This window comes from Lithobates pipiens, unplaced genomic scaffold (genome assembly GCF_037356315.1).
Source record: "Lithobates pipiens isolate NorthernLeopardFrog02 unplaced genomic scaffold, aLitPip1_a1.2 Scaffold_16, whole genome shotgun sequence".
Lineage (NCBI taxonomy): Eukaryota > Metazoa > Chordata > Amphibia > Anura > Ranidae > Lithobates > Lithobates pipiens.
Genome location: NW_027507748.1, coordinates 415,536,619 through 415,556,090, shown reverse-complemented (window position 1 = coordinate 415,556,090; position 19,472 = coordinate 415,536,619).

Below are 19,472 nucleotides of genomic sequence, written 5' to 3'. Positions count from 1 at the left end.
CTCCTCTTTTGTTTTCAGCAATTTTGCTTTGTTCCATTTACTGTATTTGACAATTATTCTGTTTGTTTTTAGATTCATTGAAAAATTGATTGGCGATACGATTTCCTGTATGGTTCTCATGTTTTAGTGGATCACTTTTGACCACTGGGTGGCATCATTTCTCTCCTCGGTTTTGACATACCTGATTGATACATTTATATAACATTTCATAGTTCTCTTTTTCACCACATGGGTGGAACTGGCTGCTATGTGTTCCTGCTCAGTGCATGTGAGACATCCGATTCCACACCCCACCAGCGTGGGATACGGTGTCTCAATGCCTAATAGGAGTTCTGCCTTAGACTTTGCTCCCTCCTATTTGCTTCCCAATCTGGAGCGCAGTTGAATGGGCCACACGCGTGTTGATGGCAGGTTGACGCGGGATGCAGGCGGGGCGGGGCTGGTGTCATGCACCATCCCATCAAGGAAATGGCAGATGGTTGCAGCCAATATGGCGCAATACTCTGCCTCATTGGCCATAGCTGAGCAGGGTTGCTGTCATGCTCCTTCTCAGCTGCTATAATTAGCTGCTATAATTAGCCACACAGGCTATTCAAACTAAGAGACCTGTGAAGGGAATTTTTAGGCAGATGATTGCAGCCAACATGGCGCAATACTCTGCCTTAATGACCATAGCTGAGTGGGGTCGCTTTCAAGCTCCTTCTCAGCTGTCCCAATTAGCTAAACTTTATGCCAGCACTAGCAATCACACTGCTGGTGTATGGCTGACAGGATCGACAGACTTGGGATTACTCCCTCACATGGTAGGTTGATTTGATCCTTTCAATCTAGCACTTAGATTTTTTGAACTTTCTTAATATACATCCACTATTTTATATTTCTTTGTCTTTCACAGACAGGAAGCCATTAATTCCTGATCTTGTAGTTTTTTGGCCGACCCTATACTGACCGGAGTGGTTACTCCTATCATTGGGCGCTCTCACAGTCACACTGAGCATATCCAGTTCCTGCCCTCTGTTGTTTGGTGCCTTGTTAACTCAGAGCTTACCATCTGTCCCACTGTGTAACAATTACATTGCATGTCAATTCCATCCCTGCCAGGTCCTCCTCATGGCTCATTGGTGATCGGCTCATGCAAGTGAGTATTAGCCTTCCATGTTTATGTCTTGTACTTGCATTGATGTCCAATTCCACGCAATAGATTGATCAGTGTTCAAAATGTACTACTATACTAATGTTTAAATATTTTTACTTTATAGATGTATGTATGCTTCAGATGACATTCAGCCTATGAAAAAGGACCTAGGGCCTGAAACATGTCAGGCGTCATCTCTTATAGATAAGTGCAATAGCCCTTTATACCATAGGACACTTAGATTCATGCTTGTAATGTAATTGATTTTATACATTATTTCTACTGTATAGATTAGTAAATGTTTTCAATAAACAAATTTAAATATTCACCTGGTCTGTCCTAAAAATCCTGAGGGGTTATGATGTGCCCATGAGCACTAGGTTTGTTTTTGCAGGCATGGCCAGGGAAGTTACCTTTCCTTCACAGTGCACTGGGTCATTTTGCTGGCAGTTGTTGGAGCTTGTTCCGCCACAACGCCTCCCAAATGCTAGTGGTAATTTTGCCACAGCTCCCTCCTCCACCCTCTCCTCTTCTTCTCCTCTCCTCCTCTTCTTCTTATTCCTCTATGGCCTCTTCTGTAGATTTGTCCTCTGAACCAGCGTTGCTCTGTAAGCGTTCAAAGGGAAACACAAGCAGTCAGGTTAAAAGATGCCATGTGGTGCTTGAGTTGGTCTGCCTACAGGATAGAAGCCTCACGGAGGCAGAGATTCTGTCAGTTCTGTAGGGGCAGACTCAGAGGTGGTTGACGCCAAACCAGCTTCAGCCAGGAATGGTTGTATGCAACAATGGCACCAACCTTCTCTCAACCCTCCGGCAAGGACACTTGACCCATGTTCCATTTGTGGCACACGTCATTTGGTGGTGCAGCGGTTCTTGAGCAGGTACCCAGGCTTACAGGATCTCCTGGTGCAGGCCAGAAAAGTCTGTGGTTGTTTCCACTGGTCATACAATGCCAGTGCTCAGCTGGCTGACATTCAAAGGGAATGCAACCTGCCTATCTCAATGCTCAATCCAACCACCTCATTTGTGACATGCCCACCAAGTGGAACTCAATGCTGGCAATGGTACAGGGGCTGCACACACAGCAGAGGGAAATCAATGAGTACCTGGTCAGGGGAACTTGGCTTCTTTTCGCCACGCCACTGGCTACTGATCAAGTATGGTGAGCAGCAACAATGCATGCATCAGTGACACTATTCCTCTAGACTTCCTTTTGGAGCACACGCTTTGTGGAATCATGGAAAGGGTACTTGAGGCAGAACAGCAGGAGGAAGAGGAGGACTTCTTTACCTCTCAAGGCCTCCTTTATCCATATAGCAATCCTGCAGGCGCACCAAACACACAGGAAGAAGAGGAGAAGGATTGTGTCAGCATGGATGTAAAGCATAACACTCAGCAGCAGTCTTCAAGGGATGGTTTTCAGTCCCCAGAAACCCAAGTTGTACATGGCTGGGAGGAGGTAGTTACAGATCATGTGATCCTTAGTGACCCAGAGGACTCAGAATCGAATGCCTCTGCAAACTTACGCTGCATGGCCTCCCTGATTCTGAAAAGCCTGGGAAAGGACTCTAGGATTCGTGGTATCAAGGAAAGGGATCCTTACTGGCTGACAGCCCTTCTTGATCCATGTTACATGGGTAAGGTTGCAGAACTCATCCTGCCTTCACAAAGGGAACAGAGGAAGAAACATCCTCAGGAGGCCTTGAAGAAAGGTTTGTGCACTGCATTTCCAGAACCTGGGAGGTTAAAATTGCCTGGTGCTGGACAACATGTTGCTGAGGCTTCGTTCAGTCAGAGGAAGAGCGGTGGAGAAAGTGGATGGCTGACCGGTGCCTTTAAACAATTTTTCTGTCTTCAGCACCAAGGTCTGATCAGTTCAAGCAACCATCGCCAGAGTTTGCATTACATGGTGCAGGAATATCTAGGGGCAAGAGCAGACTTGGAGACCTTTCCAACAGAGCATCCACTGGATTACTGGGGATGGACCACTGGCCAGAACTTGCTCAATATGCAATTGAGCAATTGGCCTGTCCTGCATCCAGTATGCTTTCTGAATGCACATTCAGTGCTGCTGGAGAGTTTGTAATGGATCAAAGTGTGTGTTTGTCCACAGACTCAGTTGATAGGCTCACATTCATAAAAATGAATCAGTCTTGAATTAGCAGCTATCAAGCACTTGATGCTTATGTAACTGATTGAATTTTCTATGGCTGTGGGATCCCTTGAAGACTACCTATGCTGACTATCCTATTCCTCCTCAATCTTGATGATGCTAGCTTAGAACAATATTTTTGGTTTAGGGCACCACCACCATCCAAGGCCCAATTTTTCTGCCCCAGTTTAACAGGGGCATGAAATTACAATTTTTAAACTAATATTTCACAGCAGGGCCCATTCCTGAGCCCAACAAGAGTATCTGCATGGGGTTAGAGTGCTGTGGCACCACCACCACCCAAGGTCCAATTTTTCTGCCCCTTTTTAACAGGGGCATGTAATTAATTTTTTTTAGATAATATTTCAATGTAGGGCCTGTTCCTGCACCTAACAAGAGTATCTGGGAGGGGTAACAGTATTGTGGGACCACCACCACCACCCAAGGTCCAATTTTTCTGCCCCTGTTTAATAGGGGCATGTAATTACATTTTTTGAAATAATATTTCAACGCAGGGCCCATCCTGTGCCTCATCTGTGAGGGGTTACAGTGTTGTGGCACCACCATCCAAGGCCCAATATTTCTGCCCCTGATTAACAGGGGTATGTACTTACAATTTTTGATATAATATTTCAACACAGGGCCCGTTCCTTTGCACAATAAGAGTATCTGTGAGGGCTTACAGTATTCTGGTACCACCAACACCTATGGCCCAATTTTCTGCAGATTATATAGGGCAGGCTGTGTAGTATATATACCGCTGTTCAGAGTATATAGTGCCTGAGGGTGTGGGAGACCCCCACCCAATTTTTTTTTAATTTGGGTGTGGGGTTCCCCTTAATATCCATACCAGACCCAAAAGGCCTGGTAATGGACTGGGTTGAAGCATGGCGTGTTTTTTTTTCAATGATCTATATTGCCGGGACCCGATGATACATTACGGAGAGTAACAGAAAAAGAGAGAAGGAGAGGGGATTTTTGTGGTGCTTGTATACCAAAAGATACCAGAAGGGTAATTAAAAAGTGATATATAATTTATTGAATACAATTAAAACAGCATACATAATATGCAATAGCACAAAGAACTATGCACAGACGTTTACTACATAAGAGGGATCCCAGAAGCGGAAGATGAGATGTTGACAGCACTTTATCCCAACATGTTTCGCGTTAGCTTCATCAGGGGAAGTGCGAACTAACAACAAATTTAATAATAATTAATGACATACAAAGAAAAAGAAAATCAGTAATTGCATACAAAATTATATATGGGTGAATAAAAATTACTAAATGAAAAGAATAATAATAACCAATAATCAAGGAGCCCTACATGTGTGAGTTCTATCAAATGGCGCTTACTGTCTGCTGTCTGGGTACCTAGACACACTGAGTGTATCGGCCCTCAGTGTGTCTAGGTACCCAGACAGCAGACAGTAAGCAATCACTGATTTTCTTTTTCTTTGTATGTTATTAATTATTATTAAATTTGTTGTTAGTTCGCACTTCCCCTGATGAAGCTAACGCGAAACATGTTGGGATAAAGTGCTGTCAACATCTCATCTTCCGCTTCTGGGATCCCTCTTATGTAGTAAACGTCTGTGCATAGTTCTTTGTGCTATTGCATATTATGTATGCTGTTTTAATTGTATTCAATAAATTATATATCACTTTTTAATTACCCTTCTGGTATCTTTTTGGTATACAAGCACCACAAAAATCCCCTCTCCTTCTCTCTTTTTCTGTTATTTCATAATTTATAGGGGATGAGGTGCCTACTTTGTATGGGTGTTAATAGGTAGCTTGGACCATATTACTATTTATTACATAGAGTAGTCTTGAATTAAATGTTTTCCTTTAGAAATGTTATTTTGCTGTGGTATTGTTCTAAATATGGGGAAAATGCATTACTTTACAGACATACTAAGGACACCCCAAGGCACGATATTAAAAGTAATATTTAATTTTTATTGTTTCACTTTAAGCATTATATAAATCTCTGCTCCCAAAAAAGTGGCCATTTTTAAAACTTATTTTTTCATTGATACATGTCCCCTGGAGCAGGACCCAGGTCCCCAAACACTTTTTATGGATATAACTTGCATATAAGCCTTTAAAATGAACACTTATGATTTTTTTTCACGTACGTGTCCTATAGACTTTAATGGTGTTCGCATGTTCAAACTAATTTTTTGCCTGTTCGTATGTTCTGCTGCGAACTGAACTGGGGGGTGTTTGGCTCATCCCTACTAATAAGCCACCTACTGGTCCACTTGTTATCTTCCATAATAAGAACTAATAAGCCACCTACTGGTAATTTTTTTTTTTTATGTACACAAATGGACAACTATGCGTTCTATGAGTATACTGTTACATTGTTTTCCTTCTGTAATTGTTATATAGTTCTGCTGCTCACTTTGCTAATGATGAACAAGAGCCCTGTTGACAAGATAATATCCATTCTTTTCATCCCCTGTTTGCTTTTTTGTATAACTCAACATCCTGTACCGTATTCTTATTCATAAAACTCAATAAAAATCTATTGAACTAGAATTCAAAGAAACAGGACAAAACAGGAACATTTTACTCAAATGAATGAATTTGAATTTGTGATTTTCTTTTAGGAAAGTCCATTTATTTCAAAATCAAATGTTAACAGCGAATGAAATCTTTTGAACAACATTTAAGTGTTCTGAGAATTTTCATACAAATTGTCATACGACATTTTCTAAGAACTTTCGTTTTAAATGCTGTCCATCTATGGCAAGCTTTAAACACACAAATTAATCCATATGGCAGCACAATTCATACATTTATTGATAAAATCTACAATATGGTCAACACATCATAGTGGGGGACTGGAGATGGATGTCACATATTAGTCTGAACAACCCTAAACTAGCCAGTTACTTAAGACTAAACACCTGGTGGGTGCAAAATGTGTTATCCATCTCTTGTCCCCCACTGCCAGTGAGGAGGGCTCTTATGGACACACAGAGTGAGCCTCAGGAGGGAGCATGCACAAGTGACCCCATAGCAAGCGGCTTATGGGGGCACTCGGTATGGGGGAGATACCAGAAGTGCTGGCGTGGGACCTGAAGAGAGGAGAATTGGGGCTGCTCTGTGCAAAACAATTGCACAGAGCAGGTAAGTATGATTGTTATTTTACGGAAAAAAAACGTTATCTTTAGTATCACCTAAAAAATAAAAAAAATTATCTAGTCTGTAACCTGATCTTTCTTTGGCCATATTGCAATCTGATTCCTCTCTCCCTATAAACTGGACACCGAAGGCTTCAAATGCCGCGTACACACGATCAAACAATCGGGTGGAAAAGTCTGGCAAACTCAAGTCCGCCGGACAATCCCCCCGTGTGTAGCCTCCGGCAGACTTTTTTGACCAGAAAGTACGGCGGACTTAGAAAGTAGTTTTGCACTCCAATCTTCCCGCCGGACTCGCATTTCGGCGGACAATCTGGCCGTGTGTATGCCAGTCCGCCGTACTTTTGAAATGAACGGACTTTTCCCGCCCGGAGAAAAGTCCACTCATTTTGAGCGGGTCTCCAGGTAGGCGGGGCCCACGAAGGAGACGTCGCTGGCCCACCCACCTGGTATGGACTTAAAGGGGAACCCCAATGCCGAAAAAATTGGCGTGGGGGTTCCCCCCAGGTCCACATCAGACCCTTGTCATACCACGCTACCCGGCCGGCCAGGAAAGGGGGGACGAGCGAGCGCCCCCCCTCCTGAGCCGTACCAGGCCGCGTGCCCTCAACATGGGGGGTGCCTTTGGGAAGGGGGAGCCACGCGGCCCCCCCACCCCAAAGCACCTTGTTCCCATGTTGATGAGGACAAGGGCCTCTTCCCGACAACCCTGGCCGTTGGTTGTCGGGGTCTGCGGGCGGTGGGCTTATCTGAATCCAGGAGCCCCCTTTAATAAGGGGCCCCGGATACCGGCCCCCCACTCTATGTGAATGAGTATGGGGTACAATGTACCCCTACCCATTCACCTGTGTAAAAGAGTACAAAAAAAACACAACACAGGGTAAAAATCGTTTATTGCACAGCTCCGGGGGTCTTCTGTCTTCAGGGGTCTTCTCGCCGCACTCCTCTGCTATCTTCTGCTAGCTCTTTTGCTAGTGGAGGAGCCCAGCTTTCTTCCTCGCCGCCGTCTCGTCTTGTCCCCCTCTTCGGTTCTTCTGCCGGGCCACCGCGCCTTCTTATAGCTCTTTTACAGGCGGTGGCCCGGTCTTCTGTCGCCGCTGTCGTTGTCGCCGCCTTCTGTTCTTTTCTTTTTTTTTTTTTTTCCATAAAGTATTTATTGAATTTCAAAGAAACAAAAAGTGTAACAAGCAATACTTAATGTACTACACAAATGAAGTTCAAGTCAATATTACAGACAATAACAAAGTAAGTATTCGTACAGGTGAACAGGTGTAAAGCGCTTAGTTTTGAAGTGGAACTCGGAGATGAGACCTTCCCCACATCCCCTGTTCAAATTTCACACAGTGCTACAACCTCTACGTCTCAACTCCTTTTCATTTCCTCTTTAAGGATGCAATCCCAATGAGCGTCAGGGGGTAGCTAAGCATAGGCAAATTAATCGGTTCGAGGATGTTCAGTCGTCCATCGCAATAGGGCTATCGGGCTATGTCCCGGAGTATGAAAGAGGGGAATGGTGGGTGGGTGATAAAACTTCGGTCAAAATAGAGGCGTAGGGGACTGGGAAGGGGTTCACTCCGTCAATCAGAGGCTGGTAACCGCCCTTGTGTGTGGAAGTCTGTGTCAATGTCGAAGGCCGAACCCCCATGCGGGGGGGTGGTGAACTCAAAAAGAAAGAAGGAAGAACAAGGGTAGGGGAACAGCAAAAGAGTGGATGGAGGGTAGAGGGTGGGTATATGGGTTAGGAAGGGGGTTTTCTCTCCGGGGCTCCCCCATTTGTCCATGCGCAGAATGGAGGTTGGGATCCAGAAAGCAACCTAGCAGCCTATCCGAAATAGGAACCTGAGGCCAAGCGGACAGTGTGAGTTGGGGCTGGGGGTTCTTCTAAATCCGACAGGCGATTACCCAGTACGTACGGGACAAGACATGTTGGCCCCGAAGTTCAAGGGGTTACTGCTTTGAAAGGTCATCCATCTATCCCAAATCTGTGCGAATTTATGAGGGGCATCCTTAGCAATATAAATGAGTTCCTCCATCTCAGCTATCTTTGCCACCTTTTGTAACCATTCAGTGGTGGAAGGGACAGTGGAAGATCCCCAATGGATAGGGATGCAAAGTTTGGCAGCGTTGAGTAGATGTAAGCCTAGTGAGTGCGTATATGAGCGGTTTGGGATTGAAGTATGGTGTAGGAGCATGCGGGCAGCTGTGAATTCGATAGGGAGATCAGTAATAGAGCTAGCTATGTCATGCACCCGGGTCCAGAATTCCTGGACCCGGGGACACGACCACCATATATGTAGTAGGGATCCATCAGCACCAAGGCACCTCCAGCATTTGTTAGGGATTTCTGGGTTAAATTTGGTTATCAGAGCCGGCGTTCGATACCACCGTGAAATAAGTTTAAAATTGTTCTCTTGGGTATGCACGTTCAGGGAGCCTTTATGTGTGATGATAAAGATCTTTTCCCATTCCTCTTCCGAGATCTCCATTTGCAGATCTCTTTCCCACGCTATACATGCTTTCCAATTTTTTGGTGATTTGGACTGGGAGAGGAAAGAGTGGGTCACCGAAATAAGGTGGCGTTGGGGAGAGGCCTGTGAGCAGAGGGTTTCAAAAGGTGTCAGCCGCCTAGATAACTCAGCTTCTCTATGTACCTGTTTAAGAAAATGGCGTATTTGAAAGTAGGACCATTTAGGTATGGGGGGGAGATCCCCTCCTGTCGGGAGTGCAGAGTAGTCCAAGATCTCCCCATTGTTATAGAACTGATGCGCAAACATTTCTTTATGTGGCCAGCTATTTTTGAGAAAGGTCGCGGACATGCCAGGAGGGAACGCGGGATTCAGCCGAACAGGCATGAGGGGCCCAGGGTTGGAAGAGACATTGAATTTTTTGCAAGCTTCTCTAAAGTTTGTTAGGGTGGCGTACACTAGGGGGTGTTCTTTTAGGGCCTTAGGAACAGAGGGAGGGGGAATCCAGGGTGTGTGGTTGATGGGTAGGTTCGAGAAAGCGTTTTCTATAGTGACCCAATCTTTATCTGACCCATGGGCTGACCAATCAAAAATTCTGACCATTTGGCAGGCAAGGGAATATAGTTTGAGATCCGTAAGACCTATGCCCCCTACGGTTTTAGGGCTCGTAAGTTGGCTATAGCTGATTCTTGGACGCTTATGTTTCCATAAAAATTTCGTGAACGCACGCTTAAGGTGCATAAAAAAGGAGGCAGGGAGTTGGATGGGAATTGTCTGAAGAAGATACAGGACTCTAGGGAGCACATTCATCTTGAGAATAGCTGCCCTGCCAAACCAAGAGAAGTGGGGTTTGTCCCATCTCCGTAGATCTTCGGTGATAGAGCGTGACAGCGGGAGGAAGTTTTTGGAGTATAAAGTGGATAAATGCTTGGGGAGTTGAATTCCTAAGTATGTTATAGCCTCCTGTTTCCAGGAGAAGGGGAATGCGGTTTGACATTGAGAAACTAATTCGTTAGGCAGAGTAATGTTTAGCGCATCAGACTTTGAAAAATTGATTTTCAAGTTGGAGAGCTTGCCAAAGGTTTCAAAGTCCTTAAGCACATTCGGGATAGACGTTAACGGCTCGCTGAGAAACAGAAGGATGTCGTCCGCAAATGCCGCTAACTTATGAGTGCGCCCCACCACCTGGATTCCCCTAATGTCGTCGTTGGATTGTAAGCGTCGGAGGAGGGGCTCAAGCGTCAAGATAAACAGAATAGGGGACAGAGGGCATCCCTGTCTCGTTCCATTTCGGATGGGGAAGGCATTTGACAGGTGGCCATTAACTCTGATGCTCGCAGTGGGGGTAGTATAAAGGGACAAAATAAAGGTCATCAGTCTATTGGGTAGGCCTAAGTGTTGGAGTACAGCAGCTAGGTAGTCCCAGGCCAACCTGTCAAATGCCTTCTCCGCATCCAGGGACAGAAAAAATCCCTTTTCATTGCGGGATGTGAGCCAATGATGTAGGTTAATGGCCTTGGTAGTGTTGTCCCTGGCTTCCCTGCCAGGGACAAAGCCCACCTGATATTTGCCAATAAGAGAGGGGAGGAGTGGTAGCAAGCGGTTGGCCAGTATTTTGGCAAAGAGCTTGATGTCTGAATTAAGAAGGGAAATGGGTCTATAACTGGTGACTGAGGAAGCGTCCTTCCCTGGTTTGGGGATGACCGTGATGTGGGCTTCTAAAAGCCGGTGGAATGGAGTTTCTGAATTGCTAAGGGAGTTAAAGGCCCGCAGAAAGGGCGTAGTGAGGATCTCTGTAAAAGCCTTGTAGTACGGGGCAGAAAGACCGTCCGGTCCTGGGCTTTTGCCTGGCTTTAGTTGCTTGATGGCCTGCCTGAGCTCCAAATCTGAAATCGGATTATCCAGTTCAGAGGCCAAGTCATCGGAAATTTTCCCGGGACTATATTTATCCAAGAAATCAGTAAGGAGCATATCCCTGTGTCTTTGGGTCGAATGAGTAGAAGATGGGCTGTGCAAGTTGTATAGGTTCTTGTAATACGTTTCGAATTGGGACGCTATATCTGCCGAGGATGTGTGTGCAGTGCCCCCTGGGTCCTTTATAGTGTGGACAGTAGTGGAGATGCGCTTGGTGCGGATGGCCTGGGCCAGGAGTCTACCATTTTTATTTCCCTGTTCATAGAACAGTTTCTGATTAAGAATAAATTTACGGTGAGTTTTACGATTCAGTGCCTCCTGTAAGAGCTTTCTTGTCTCAGTCAGATCTTGAAGCGTGGCCTGCGCTAAAGAGTGTTTGTGGGCTCGTTCCAGTTGTTGAATTTTATGGACTAAATCGGAGATACGGGCTTGGTTCGCTTTTTTCCGTAATGCGGCTAATTCTATAAACTTCCCTCTAATGGTACATTTGTGCGCTTCCCAGACCGTAATAGGGGATATCCCGGGGACCATATTTTCCTGGAAATAGTGATTTAGGCTGGATGAAATAGCATTGATGTCTGTCTCGGAGGAAAGGAGGGATGCGTCCAGGCGCCAAATTTTTGTGGTATTATGTTGGATCGGGAAGGTAAGGAGCATTGAGATCGGGTGATGGTCTGCCATGAGAAGTGGTTCTATCCTAGCCGATTGGAGCAGAGGAAAATCTCTTTGGGAGAGGAACAGATAATCTAACCTGGAATATCTATTGTGTGGTGTGGAAAAAAAAGTGTAATCTTTCGTGGAGGGATGTAAAGTGCGCCAAGCGTCGTGTAGTGCAAGAGCTTGCAATAAGGTTCTGACCTGCCGCAAAGAGCTGTAGGGAAGGGAGGACGTCCCCGACGAGGAATCCAAGAGGGGTTGTAGCACTACATTAAAGTCGCCGCCCAGTACTGTCAAACCCGCCTGAAAGTTCGTGAGAAGGTCCGCGACTTTTCGGAAAAAGCTCACCTGAGCCGTGTTAGGGCTGTATATGGTTGCTAGAGTAACTGGTTTGTTATATATGGTACCCTTCAAGAAGACGTATCTTCCATCTGGGTCAATAATAGATTCTTCTAGCTGCCATGGGACGTGTCTAGCGATGAGGATTGAGACCCCCTTGGTTTTTGCAGAGGGGTTTGTAGAATGGTAAGCTGTAGGATATTTTCGGCTTATAAAGTTAGGGATCTGTCCCGTGCGGAAGTGTGTTTCCTGTAGGAATGCCACATCTACTTTCTGTTTGGAGATAAGGTTTAAGACTTGGCTACGTTTTTCGGGGATGTTCAAGCCTTTCACATTCTGCGACCAGATTTTGAGAGTGGAGGGGCCCGGGGTAGGGGTTGAGTTGGACATAATTGTGTGGGGAGAAGCAGGCAAGATTGCGTGCAGTAGTGTGTTCAGGCTTTGCGCTTGGCAATGCGGGCTCCCCAAATCAAGATCGAGTGGGGGGCTGTGCAAGCAAGGAAGTGTGGGTCTAGCGCTAGGAAGGAGATCCTCCCCTCGTAGGAGGATGTGCGGTTTAGGGGAGGCCGGAGAGAAACACCCGGGGACGAGGGGGTGAAGGGTGGGTAAGAGAGGGAATGGGGAGGAGGGACAAGGGGAGAAATAGAGAAAGGGAATGTATAATAAAAAAAAGGGGAGGAAAAGGGAACAAGGAAGAGAAAAGAAAAAGCCGGAGGGTGGCGTAGCACAGCTACCTTACCCTAGCCTAATGCGGTGAGTCCGGAATGGGTCAACAGTCGGAGAGTCCGTCCGTTGTGGGAGTGCGTGGAAGGGTGTCCGGGTCGTAGTCCTTTCGGGGTCAGTCCAGCGGGAGTCCTTGGGAGATGACTGCAAGTATAGTAGGAGCCTGCTATCGTGAAAAAGCAGGGGAAAGATGGTGAATTATAACAGCACAATTGTATATCCTGAGATAAACATAATAGTAAAAGTAAAACGGCAGCATAAAGAAAACCGAACAAAGGAAGTTCAATAATAGTACAAAGCCATGGAACAGTGCTACATACGAAAAAATGGAACCAAGAGGAATATGTAACATGTAAGAAGCTAACAAATGTCCAACCATCCCCCTTGTTTCTAATAACAGAATGGTCCGTCTCATGCACATCCTGACATATACCTATCGATCCCCCCCGCCTCCCCTCCCCCCATCCCCCCCATCACCCCCCCCCACCCCCCACAGAATCAGCTAAGCAGTTCAAAGAGATCCCATTGCCTATAGCAGTCACAAAACAGTGTCATATGATAACCAATCACAGGCCGAACCATGGGAGAGGACCTCTTCGAGGTGGCTGGATGTATCAACCTGATCTGTGGAAGGGTCCTGCTATGAGAGTGAGAGAGAGAGGGATCACAAAACAACAAAAAAAAAAAAAAGGGGGGGGAGACGAGGGGGAGAGGGGGGCTGCATCAGAGTGGGGGACCGCTCCCCCCCCCCAACAGTATCAATGATAGAACCAACCAATCAGCCTGAGGACTTTTCCCGATAACCGCCATCCGATCATGGCCGCTGATCAGGCTTAGTGATTACAAAAAGGTAGCTGACGGCAAGAGGGACCCGTGAGTCCTAGGGAGGGGGGAGAGAGGGGCCCCCCGCTAATCAAGGCAAAAATAGGGACATAAAAAAAAAAAATAAAAAAAAAAAATAAAGGAAAAATAAAAAATAAAGGAAAAAACAAAACAAAAACAAAAACCAAAAACGGGGGTGTACGGTATAGTGTACAATATAGTCAATCAGTTCCAGTGTACCCCCAGTCTTCCAGATTGGGAGGGAGGGAGGGGGGATCCGTCAAAATGCATCGGGACCTAGTCAGAAACCTGAGTAAAGTAGACAAAGGTGCAGGAACCTGCAAACTGGAAAAGTGAAAAGTAGCGGTGAGTTACGGGTCGTCAGGTCGAGCTCGCCTGTGGGCTGGTGAGGCAGTAGGGCTATCGTAGGCCCTGTCGCCGCGTGCTCTTTGCTGATGCGGGCTTGGCGAAGATGATCTGCGCCGTCTGATATGAATATCATCTCTTTCAGGGATGGTGTCCATTGAATCAGATCTGCGAAGATGGTCGGTACGGAAGGCTTTGTACCAGTCAGGTAAAGCAACCGGAGGTAACTGAAGCGCATCACAGAATCTTCCTAGTTCTTCAGGTACTCTCAAGATGGCGGTGCGTCCCGCAACAGTCGCTGAGAGACCAAAAGGGAATCTCCACTTGTAGGGAATGCCTTTACGGCGCAGGACCTCCAGGAGGGGACGTAGGTCTCTCCTGTTTTGTAGAGTTACTGGCGATAGATCTTGGAAAATCTTTACTTCTGTGCCCTGGAACAGCAGCTGCCGTCTGTCTCTGGCTCTTCTCAGAATTTCCTCTTTAGTTTTAAAGTTCACTAGGCAGCAGACAACATCTCGAGGGGGGTCTGTGTCCCTGCCCCTGGGTTTCAAGGCTCTATGCAAACGTTCAAATTCCAGGGGGGTGTCTGGGGGTCTGCCTAGGACATCATTAAAGACCTGTGTAGTGGCCTGGGTCAAATGAGCGGGGTCAACATTCTCGGGGATGCCTCTTACCCTCAAGTTGTGACGGCGTCCCCTGTTGTCGAGGTCTTCCATATATCTGTTCACATCCCTCAGCTGTGCGTTATATGATGAAGAGGTATGCTGCAGCTGCCTGATGGCCGAGTCATGGCGGGCCATTCCCTCCTCCACCTCAGTGACTCTGGTATGCATAGCCTGTATGTCCCTGCGGAGCTCTCCTATAGCCGCCGAGAGGGAGTTCTTGATGTCTGCGGCTACATCTCGGAGGTCCGCTACAGTGAGGGTTTGTCTGCAGTGTGGGCTCAGCGTGCCATCCGGTCGTGGGGGGGTGTCTGCCGGCGGTGTGCTCCTGGGTGAGGATGCGGCCTCCGGGTAGGCCGGAGGTGAAGCCTCAGCCTCGCGTGATCGGGGACGGAACAGCTCCGGGATACCTCGTCCCGCCGGGGCTTCGGTGCTCCTCGGGGAGCGCGAGCGAGACTGCGAGCGCTGTCCCCGTGACTTCCCCATCGGAATGCGGTAATGGCTCCGAGAAATAAGGCGCAATAGGACTCCCGCGGACGGAGCTATTCTAACATGCGGCCATCTCGTCCCGGCTCCAAGCCACGCCCCCCTTTTCTTCTCTTCTTCTCTTCAGATGTTGACTCGTCGCCCCCTCCGCTCACAATGATGGGGACCGGGCGCGCGGCGACTTATATAGGGACATCACCGGATGATGTCCCCGCCTATTATGATGTCACAGTCACAGCATTCTCTGGGACTGTGACACCATAATGGGCGGGGACATCATCCGGTGATGTCCCTATATAAGTCACCGCGCATCGCGTTGGTGCCATTGTGAGCGGAGGATGCGACGAGTCAACATCTGAAGAGAAGAACAGAAGAACAGAAGGTGGCGGCGACGACGACAGCGGCGACAGAAGACCGGGCCACCGCCTGTAAAAGAGCTATAAGAAGGCGCGGTGGCCCGGCAGAAGAACCGAAGAGGGGGACAAGACCCCCCAAGTCGGAAGAAGAGACCGGCGGCGAGGAAGAAAGCCGGGCTCCTCCGCTAGCAAAAGAGCTAGCAGAAGATAGCGGAGGAGTCCGGCGAGAAGACCCCCGAAAACGGAAGACCCTTGGAGCTGTGCAATAAACTATTTTTACCCTGTGTTGTGTTTTTTTTTGTACTTTTTTCACAGGTGAATGGGTAGGGGTACATTGTACCCCATACTCATTCACATAGGGTGGGGGCCGGTATCCGGGGGCCCCCTTATTAAAGGGGGCTCCCGGATTCCGATAAGCCCCCCGCCCGCAGACCCCGACAACCAACGGCCAAGGTTGTCGGGAAGAGGCCTTTGTCCTCATCAACATGGGGACAAGGTGCTTTGGGGTGGGGCCACGCGGCCCCCCCTTCCCCAAGGCACCCCCATGTTGAGGGCACGCGGCCTGGTACGGCTCAGGAGGGGGCCGCTCGCTCGTCCCCCCTTTCCTGGCCGGCCGGGTAGCGTGCTAGGACAAGGGTCTGATGTGGACCTGGGGGGAACCCCCACGCCGATTTTTTTCGGCATTGGGATTCCCCTTTTAAGTCCATACCAGGTAGGCGGGGCCAGCGACGTCTCCTTCGGGGGCCCCGCCTACCTGGAGACCCGCTCGAAATGAGCGGACTTTCCTCCGCGTGTGTGGGCGAGTCCGTTCATTTCAAAAGTAGGGCGGATAGTACGGCGGACTTAGTACGCCGTATTAGTCCGCTGAAAAAGTGCCGTGTGTGGGCAAGTAGCCCGTTCGGAAAGTCGGACGGACAGTCTGGCGGGAAGTCCGCCAGACTAAGTCCGTCGGATAGTCCGCTATGTGTGTACGCGGCAAAAGATACAGTATATTGCAAGATGTACACAGTTTTCATATTCAGATATTCATTGTCCAAAACAAAAGCACTAATACACAATTCCCTAGTGTAAAATGCTTGCCTGCTTTATCCTGCCAAAATTTTAAACTGTCCACATTGGTTTGTTAGTTGTGTTGCAAAGCGGTAAGCTTTTTCCATCCTGAGCATGCAAAAAAAAGTAATATCTTATTATCTAATGTTAAATGCCTGCTCAATCTCTCAGAAATGGAGGCTTGTTCAAAAAGATCTTCCAGGTATAGTGCAAACCTGTTTTTATGGATGCTAAATGCAGGCTGAAGTGCTCTAAAATTGCAGTCTGTTAACCACTTTCAGACCGGACCATTTTGCTGGTAAATGACCAGAGGTCTTTTTACAATTTGGCACTGCGCTGCTTTAACTGGTAATTGCGCGGTCATGCAATGTTGTACCCAAACAAAATTTGCGTCCTTTTCTTCCCACAAATAGAGCTTTCTTTTGATGGTATTTGATTGCCTCTGCGATTTTTATTTTTTGCGATATAAATGGAAAAAGACCGCAAATTTTGAAAAAAATGATATTTTCTACTTTTTGTTATTAGAAAAATCCAATAAATTCAATTTTAGTCATACATTTAGGCCAAAATGTATTCAGCCACGTGTCTTTGGTAAAAAAAAAGTCAATAACTGTATATTTATTGGTTTGCGCAAAAGTTGTCACATCTACAAACTAAGGTACGTTTTCTGGAATTTACGCAGCTTTTAGTTTACGACTGCCTATCTCATTTCTTGAGGTGCTAAAATGGCAGGGCAGTACAAAACCCCCCCAAATGACCCCATTTTGGAAAGTAGACCCCCTAAGGAAATTGATAAGTGGAATGTTGAGCCCATCGAATATTTTATTTTTTTGCCTCAAGCGATTGAATAATGACAAAAAAATAATTTTTTTTTTTTTTACACAAAGTTGTCACTAAATGATATATTGCTCACACATGCTATGGGCATATGTGAAATGACACCCCAAAATAAATTCTGCTGCTTCTCCTGAGTATGGGGATACCACATGTGTGGGATTTTTTGGGAGCCTAGCCGCGTACGGGGCCCCGAAAGCCAAGAACCGCCTTCAGGTTTTCTAAGGGCGTAAATATTTGACTTCACTCCTCACGACCTATTACAGTTTTGAAGGCCATAAAATGCTAAGATGGCACAAAACCCCCACAAATGACCCCATTTTAGAAAGTAGACACTCCAAGCTATTTGCTGAGAGGCATGTTGAGTCCATGGACTATTTTATATTTTGCCACAAGTTGCGGGAAAATTACAAACTTTAATTTTTTTTATTTTTATTTTCACAAAGTTGTCACTAAATGATATATTGCTCACACATGCCATGGGCATATGTGAAATGACACCCCAAAATAAATTCTGCTGCTTCTCCTGAGTACGGAGATACCACATGTGTGGGATTTTTTGGGAGCCTAGCCGCGTACGGGGCCCCGAAAGCCAAGAACCGGCTTTAGGTTTTCTAAGGGCGTAAATATTTGACTTCACTCCTCACTACCTATTACAGTTTTGAAGGCCATAAAATGCCAAGATGGCACAAAACCCCCACAAATGACCCCATTTTAGAAAGTAGACACCCCAAGCTATTTGCTGAGAGGCATGTTGAGTCCATGGAATATTTTATATTTTGCCACAAGTTGCGGGAAAATTACAAACTTTTTTTTTATTTATTTTTTTCACAAAGTTGTCACTAAATGATATATTGCTCACGCATGCCATGGGCATATGTGAAATGACACCCCAAAATAAATTCTGCTGCTTCTCCTGAGTACGGGGATACCACATATGGGGGACTTTTTGGGAGCCTAGCCGCGTACGGGGCCCCGAAAACCAAGCACCGTCTTCAGGCTTTCTAAGGGCGTTACAGTTTTGAAGGCCATAAAATGCCAAGATGGCACAAACCCCCCCCCCAAATGACCCCATTTTGGAAAGTAGACACCCCTAAATTTAGGGGTACACTAGTGAGACTAGGTAATAAATGGCGGGTGCCCTGAAACTATAAAAAAATAACTAACCAACCAGCGTCACCTGTAACCGTTATATGGTGATCACTGGTGAAAGGGTTAACTAGGGGGCAATCAGGGGGCTTTATGCGGTAGTATATGGGGGTCCCTGGCGCTATAAAAAGCTGCGGCGAACCTAAATACCTACCTGCCTAACTAGCGTCACCTGTGACACTAATACAGCGATCAGAAAAATGATCGCTTATTAGGCTGGGTTCACACTGGAGCGATGCAGGAACGCCACGAATCCGCGGCGGGTTCCCGCATCGCATGCCTCCCGGCGGCAGTTCACACTGCCCTATGCGAACTGCTGGGAGTGTCAGTGAAATGTTAATGACACCCCCAGATTAGTTCGCATATCGCAGTGCGATCTGCAAACTCGGATCGCATGGTGTGAACACCCATGCGATCCGATTCTGCTGCGGACCAAAAAAAGGGTCCCGTGCGAGTTTGCGGCGGGTGCGGCGGGTGCGGCGGGTGCGACACGAATTCAGCCATACTATCTGTATGGCTGAACTCGAATCGCACAGAGATCGGATGTGATTTGCACTGCAGTGCGAATCACATCCGTTTTCAAACCACTGCAATGTGAACCCAGCCTTAGTGACACTGGCGACGGGGGGTGATCACGGGGTTAAACCTTTATTGGGGGGGTTAGGGGGGTACCTTAGAACTAAAGGGGGCTAACCCTAACTGCCCTAACAGTTATTACAGTCACAAATGACACCCGCCGGGTGATCAGGGGGTTAAACCTTTATTAGGTAATAAATGGCGGGTGCCCTGAAACTATAAAAAAATAACTAACCAACCAGCGTCACCGGTAACAGTTATATGGTGATCACTGGTGAAAGGGTTAACTAGGGGGCAATCAGGGGGCTTTATGCGGTAGTATATGGGGGTCCCTGGCGCTATAAAAAGTTGCGGCGAACCTAAATACCTACCTGCCTAACTAGCAACACCTGTGACACTAATACAGCGATCAGAAAAATGATCGCTTATTAGGCTGGGTTCACACTGGAGCGATGCAGGAACGCCACGAATCCGCGGCGGGTTCCCGCATCGCATGCCTCCCGGCGGCAGTTCACACTGCCCTATGCGAACTGCTGGGAGTGTCAGTGAAATATTAATGACACCCCCAGATCAGTTCGCATATCGCAGTGCGATCTGCAAACTCGGATCGCATGGTGTGAACACCCAT